Raw genomic sequence first — 8,095 nt, forward strand, 5'->3', positions numbered from 1 at the left:
TCCGGGTTAGTTCCATTCAAATCATACAAGTTAGAGTCCAAAACAAGGGCAAAAGTATTTGGAAAAGTAGATACGACGGAGACGTATCATTCGGCCAAGAGTCTCCTGACAAAGAGAGAGACTTTAACGAGTTCAGCACGTCGCCAAAGGGCGAGTGCTGGAAGATATCCGCAGCGGTGAACTCCATTACCGGAGCCCAACCAAGTTCGGTGGGCTCGGGGGCACGCGGACTAGAACCTGGAGCCGAATACGAGTCCGGGGTCTGGTGTCATAGGCTTCTTTGGGGGTGAGGCCTGTGTTTGGCTTTACCGTCGATGAGTGTGCGGCCTACGGGGCGGGGTCCATCCACCCGTCCTTGGGTAACGCAATCTGCTCCAGATTTAGGTCCGGGGCTCCTGCAGGGGCGATATCCCGAGCATTGTCCGACAGCAGGTCTAAGCCGTGCTCATCGTGGATGTCTGTTGCTCCTGGCGCCGGCCCGAACCCGTTGAAGATCAAGTCTCCGCGGATATCGGCCGTGTAGTTCAAGTTTCCGAACCTGACCTGGTGGCCAGGGGCGTAGCTATCGATCTGCTCCAGATGGCCGAGCGAATTGGCCCGCAGCGCGAAGCCGCCGAACACGAAGATCTGTCTGGGGAGAAAGGTCTCACCCGGGACCGCGTTGTTGTTGACGATTGAAGGATCCATCAAGCCTTGCAGCAACGACACAGAGGAACTCTCAATGAAAGCACCAATGTCGGTGTCAAAACCGGCGGATCTCGGGTAGGGGGTCCCGATCTGTGCGTCTTAGGCTAATGGTAACAGGAGGCAAGGGACACAATGTTTACCCAGGTTCGGGCCCTCTTGATGGAGGTAAAACCCTACTTCCTGCTTGATTGATATTGATGATATGGGTATTACAAGAGTTGATCTACCATGAGATCGTAGAGGCTAAACCCTAGAAGCTAGCCTATGATGATTATGATTGTGATCGTCCCCCTAAGGACTAAACTCTCCAGTTTATATACACACCGGAGAGGGCTATGGTTTACATGGATTCGGTTACAAAGAAGGAAATATAATATCCAGATCGTCAAGCTTGTCTTCCACGCAAAGGAGAGTCCCATCCAGACACGGGACATAGTCTTGAGTCTTGTATCTTCACGCTCCAATAGTCCGGACAAATTATGTAGTCCGGCTGTCCGGATACCCCCTAATCCAGGACTCTCTCAGTAGGTATGGTGGCTGTTTTTAGGAAGGTATATGGTGGGTATATGGTACCGGCGAAAGCTGTGTGGTACTAGAGAAGCTAGCAATGGTGCAAGGGTGAGAGTGCGTATAATCCATGGACTCAACATTAGTCATAAAGAACTCACATACTTATTGCAAAAATTTATTAGTTATCAAAATGAAGTACTACGCGCATGCTCCTAGGGGGATAGATTGGTAGGAAAATACCATCGCTCATCCCTGACCGCCACTCATACGGAAGACAATCAATAAATAAATCATGCTCCAACTTCATCACATAACGGTTCACCATACGTGCATGCTATGGGAATCACAAACTTTAACACAAGTATCTCTCAAATTCACAACTACTCAACTAGCATGACTCTAATATCACCATCTTTATATCTCAAAACAATCATAAAGAATCAAACTTCTCATAGTATTCAATGCACTTTATATGAAAGTTTTTATTATACCCATCTTGGATGCCCATCATATTAGGACTAATTTTATAACCAAAGCAAATTACCATGCTGTTCTAAAAGACTCTAAAATAATATAAGTGAAGCATGAGATATCAATAATTTCAAAAAATAAATAAAACCACCACCGTGCTCTAAGAAGATATAAGTGAAGCACTAGAGCAAAATTGTCTAGCTCAAAAGATATAAGTGAAGCACATAGAGTATTCTAATAAATTCGGATTCATGCATGTCTCTCCAAAAAGGTGTGTTCAGAAAGGATTATTGTGGTAAACTAAAAAGAAAAGACTCAAATCATACAAGATGCTCCAAGCAAAACACATACCATGTGGCGAATAAAAATATAGCCTCAAGTAAAGTTACCGATAGACGAAGACGAAAGAGGGGATGCCTTCCGGGGCATCCCCAAGCTTAGACTTTTGGTTGTCCTTGAATTACCTTGGGGTGCCTTGGGAATACCAAATCTTAGGCTCTTACCACTCCTTATTCCAAAATCCATCAAATCTTTACCCAAAAACTTGAAAACTTCACAACACAAAACTTCAACAGAAATTCTCATGAGCTGCGTTAGTATAAGAAAACAAACCACCACTTTAGGGTACTGTAATGAACTCATTATTTATTTATTTCGGTGTTAAACCTACTGTATTCCAACTTCTCTATGGTTCATACCCCCCGATACTACTCATAGATTCATCAAAATAAGCAAACAACACACGAAAAACAGAATCTGTCAAAAACAAAACAGTCTGTAGCAAACTATAACTTTAGAATACTTCTGTAACTCTAAAAATTCTGAAATAAATTGGTGGACGTGAGGAATTTGTCTATTAATCATATGAAAAAATAATCAACCTAAAAGTACTCTCGTGACAGCTATTATCATGAGTGTAAAAGTTTCTGTTTTTTACAGCAAGATCGCAAACACTTCACCCAAGTCTTCCCAAAGGTTCTACTTGGCACAAACACTAACTAAAACATAAAACTAAATCTAACCAGAATCTAGATGAATTATGTATTACTAAACAAGAGCAAAAATAAAAGAACAAAAATAAAATTGGGTTGCCTCCCAACAAGCGCTATCGTTTAACGCCCCTAGCTAGGCATAAAAACAAGAATTGAACTAGGTGTTGCCATCTTCAGTATGCAATCTATAAGTGCCTCTCGTAATAGATTCATAAGGAAATTTAATTTTCTTCCTAGGAAAGTGTTCCATGCCCTTCCTTAACGGAAATTGGAATCTAATATTTCCTTCTTTCATATCAATAATTGCACCAATCGTTCTAAGGAAAGGTCAACCAAGAATAATAGGACATGTAGGATTGCAATCTATATCAAGAACAATGAAATCTACGGGCACATAATTCCTATTTGCAACAATAATAACATCATTAATTCTTCCCATAGGTTTCTTAATGGTGGAATCCGCAAGGTGCAAATTTAAAGAACAATCATCAAATTCATGGAAACCTAGCACATCACATAAAGTTTTTGGAATTGTGGAAACACCTGCACCCGAATCACACAAAGCATAGCATTCATAATCATTAATCTTAATTTTAATAGTAGGTTCCCACTCATCATAAATTTTTCTAGGGATAGAAACTTCTAGTTAAAGCTTTTCTTCATAAGATTGCATCAAAGCATCAACGATATGTTTAGTAAAAGCTTTATTTTGATTATAAGCATGAGGAGAATTTAGCATAGATTGCAACAAGGAAATACAATCTATTAAATAACAATTATCATAATGAAATGCCTTGAAATCCAAAATAGTGGGTTCTTTGCCATGTAAAGTTTTGACCTCTTCAATCCCACTTTTATCAATTTTTGCATCTAGATCTAAAAACTCCGAATCATTGGGACGCCTTTTAACTAAAGTTGACTCATCTCCAGTCCCATCTTTATCAAGATTCTTATTGGAAAACAAAGATTTAATAGGAGTCACATCAATCAATTTTAGATCTTCATCATTGTTATCACAAAAACTAGAAGAACACGCTTTCATAAAGCAATCTTTTTTAGCACGCATCCTAGCGGCTCTTTCTTTGCACTCATCAATGGAAATTCTTATGGATTTGAGAGACTCATTGATACCATGCTTCGGTGGAATAGATCTAAGTTTCAAAGAATCGACATCAAGAGAAATTCTATCCACGTTCCTAGCCAACTCATCAATCTTCAGCAATTTTTCTTCTATCAAAGCATTGAAATTCTTTTGCGAACTCATAAATTCTTCAACACTATTCTCAAAATCAGAGGACATCTTATTAAAATTTCCATAAGAGTTGCTTTAGGAATTACCATAATTATTAGAGGAATTACTAGGAGACGACCTAGGGTTAAAATTGACTCTATACGCGTTGTTACCAAAATTGTTCCTACCAACAAAATTCACATCCATAGATTCATTATTATTCTCAATCAAAGTGGACAAATGCATATCATTAGGATCAGAAGAAACACTTTTATTAGCAAACACTTTCATAAGTTCATCCATCTTTCCACTCAAAACATTAATATCTTCAATTGCATGAACCTTTTTACTAGTGGATCTTTTGGTGTCTCATTGAGAATAATTAACCATAATATTGTCTTGGAGTTTAGTAGCTTCTCCTAAAGTGATTTCCATAAAAGTGCCTCCCGCGGACGAATCTAAAAGAGTTCTAGAAGCAAAATTCAATCTGGCATAATTTTTTGTATAATCATCCACTAATTCAAACCATGTGTAGGGAAATTACGTATCATTAATTTCATCCTCTCCCAAGCTTGTGCAACATGCTCATGATCAAGTTGCTTAAAATTCATAATATCGTTCCTAAGAGAGATGATCTTAACGGGAGGAAAATACTTAGAGATAAAAGCATCTTTGCACTTATTCCTTGAATCAATACTATTTTTAGGCAAAGAAGAGAACCAAGTTTTAGCACGATCTCTAAGTGAAAACGGAAATAGATTCAATTTAACAATATCATTATCCACATCTTTCTTACTTTGCATATCACACAAATCAACGAAGTTTTTTAGATGGGTTGCGGCATCTTCACTAGGAAGGCCATAAAATTGATCTGTCATAACATGATTCAACAAAGCGGTATTAATTTCACAAGATTCAGCATCGGTAGTAGGAGCAATCGGAGTGCTAACAAAATCATTGTTGTTGGTATTGGAAAAGTCACACACTTTAGTATTATCCTGAGCCATCATGACAAGCAATCAATCCAACATACAAGCACACAAGAAGCAAGCGAAAAGAGACGAACGAAAGAGGGGCGAAGAAAAGGCAAAGGTTTTCGAAAATCGTTTTAGAAGTGGGGGAGAGGAAAACGAGAGGCGAATGGCAAATAATGTAATGCGAGGGAGAAGAGTTTATGATGGGTACTTGGTATGTCTTGACTTGGCATAGATGTCCCCGGCAACAGCGCCAGAAATCCTTCTTGCTACCTCTTGAGCATGCATTGGTTTTCCCTTGAAGAGGAAAGGGTGATGCAGCAAAGTAGTGTAAGTATTTCCCTTAGTTTTGAGAACCAAGGTATCAATCCAGTAGGAGACGACACACAAGTCACCTAGTGCACAAACAATCAAGAACCTTGCAACCAACGTGATAAAGGGGTTGTCAATCCCTTCACGGTCACTCGCAAAAGTGAGATCTAATAGAGATAATAAAGTAATTATTTTTGGTCTTTTTGTTGTATAGATTGGAAAGTAAAGATTGCAAAATAGTAAACGAGATGCGATGTAAATAAAAGAGATGTAATATAATAAGAAGGAGAGCCGGGGACCATAGATTTCACCAGTGGCTTCTCTCAAGATATCAAGTATTACAGTGGGTGAACAAAATACTGCCGAGCAATTGATAGAAGAGCGCATAATTATGAAGACATCTAAGGCAATGATCACGAACATAGGCATCATGTCCGTGTCAAGTAGACTGAAACGATTCTGCATCTACTACTATTACTCCACACATCGACCACTATCCAGCATGCATCTAGAGTATTAAGTTCATAAGAATAGAGTAACGCATTAAGCAAGATGACATGATGTAGAGGGATAAACTCAAGCAATATGATATAAACACCATCTTTTTATCCTCGATGGCAAGAATACAATATGTGCCTTGCTGCCCCTACTGTCACTAGGAAAGGACACCGCAAGATTGAACCCAAAGCTAAGCACTTCTCCCATTGCAAGAAAGATCAATCTAGTAGGCCAAACTAAACTGATAATTCGAAGAGACTTGCAAAATATCAAATCATGCATATCAGAATTCAGAGAAGAACCAAATAATATTCATAGATAATCTTGTTCATAAATCCACAATTCATCGGATCTCGGCAAACACACCGCAAAACAATATTACATCAAATAGATCTCCAAGAACATCAAGGAGAACTTTGTATTGAGAATCAAAGAGAGAGAAAAATCCATCTAGTTAATAACTATGGACCCGAAGGTCTATGGTAAACTACTCATGCTTCATCGAAGAGGCAATGGCGTTGATGTAGAAGCCCTCCATGATCAATTCCCCTCCGGTAGATCGCCGGAAAAGGCCCCAAGATGGGATCTCATGGGTACAGAAGGTTGCGGCGGTGGAAAATTGGTTTCGTGGCTCCCCCTAATGTTTCTAGGGTATAAGAGTATATATAGACGAAACACGTACGTCGGTGGAGCTACAAGGAGCCCACGAGGGTGGGGCCGCGCCTACCCCCCTGGGCGCGCCCTCCTGCCTTGTGGCCTCCTCGTAGAGTCCCAGACTTCAACTCCAAGTCTTTTGGATTGCTTTTGGTCCGAGAAAGATCCTCACGAACGTTTCATTCCGTTTGGTATTCCTTTTCTGTAAAACGCTAAATTAGGCAAAAAAAACAAAAACTGGCACTAGGCCTCCGATTAATAGGTTAGTCCCAAAAATAATATAAAAGAGCATATTAAAGCCCATTAAACATCCAAAACAGATAATATAATAGCATGGAACCATCAAAAATTATAGATACATTGGAGACGTATCAGGGAGTGATTAGACTACTTGACCAAATAAAAATCTAGCCTTCTCCAATTTTAAGTCTTGGCACATTTAAGCAACTTAACACAAGTCAAGCAATCAACCTACACATGCAATTCTAAGAGTATATCAGTGGAATGTCAATCATTGCATATGAAGATAAAGGGGATGAGTTTGGAGGGAGCAAACGCAATGTAGACACGGAGATTTTTGGCGTGGTTCCGATAGGTGGTGCTATTGTACATCCATGTTAATGGAGACTGAGGGACTTCTGGTCTAAGGGGTCCTCAGGCGGTCGGCCTATGTGACATGGGCCGGACTCATGGGTTGTGAAGATACGAGATAGTAGGACCTCTCCCGTGTCTGGATGGGACTCTCCTTTGCGTGGATGGCAAGCTTGGCGTTCGGATCATGTACTTTCCTTTCTCTGTAACCGACTCTGTACAACCCTAGATCCCTCCGGTGTCTACATAAACCGGAGGGTTTAGTCCTTACGGGCCAACATAATCATACAAGCTAGACATCTAGGGTTTAGCTATTAGGATCTCGAGGTAGATCAACTCTTGTAACCACTATACTCATCAGAGTCAATCAAGCAGGAAGTAGGGTATTACCTCCATTAAGAGGGCCCGAACCTAGGTAAACATCATGTCCCCTGCCTCCTAGTTACCTTCGATCCTCAGATACACAATTCGGGACCCCCTACCCGAGATCTGCCGGTTTTGACATCGACATTGGTGCTTTCATTGAGATTTCCACTGTGTCATCACCAGAAGGCTCGATGGCTCCATCAACCATACACATCAATACCGCCCTGAGGGAGACTTTTCTCCTCGGTCAAATCTTCGTATTCAGCGGCTTCGCACTACGTGCCAATTCGATTGGCCATCTGGAGCAGGTTGACAGCTACGCCCCTAGTCATCAGATCAGTTTTGGAAACATAAACTACGTCACTGATATCCGAGGAGACTTGATCTTCCAAGGGTTCGCGGCCTCATCCGCAGCTTGATACGTCTCCAACGTATCTATAATTTTTGATTGTTCCATGCTATTATATTACCCGTTTTGGATGTTTATGGGCTTTACTTTACACTTTTATATCATTTTTGGGACTAACCTACTAAACCGAAGGCCCAGCCCGATTTCTATTTTTTTGCCTATTTCAGTGTTCCGAAGAAAAGCAATATCAAACGGAGTCCAAATGGAATGAAACCTTCGGGACCGATCTTTTTGGAACAAACGTGATCTAGAGGACTTGGACTGGAAGTCAAGAAACAAGCGAGTCAGCCACGAGGGTGCCCGGCGCGCCCCCTACAGGTGGGCACACCCCCCACCCTCGTGGGCCCCTCGAGCGTCCATCGACCTACTTCTTCCTCCTACATACACCCATGTACCCCGA

This window comes from Triticum dicoccoides, chromosome 2B, assembly GCF_002162155.2.
Source record: "Triticum dicoccoides isolate Atlit2015 ecotype Zavitan chromosome 2B, WEW_v2.0, whole genome shotgun sequence".
Classification (NCBI taxonomy): domain Eukaryota; kingdom Viridiplantae; phylum Streptophyta; class Magnoliopsida; order Poales; family Poaceae; genus Triticum; species Triticum dicoccoides.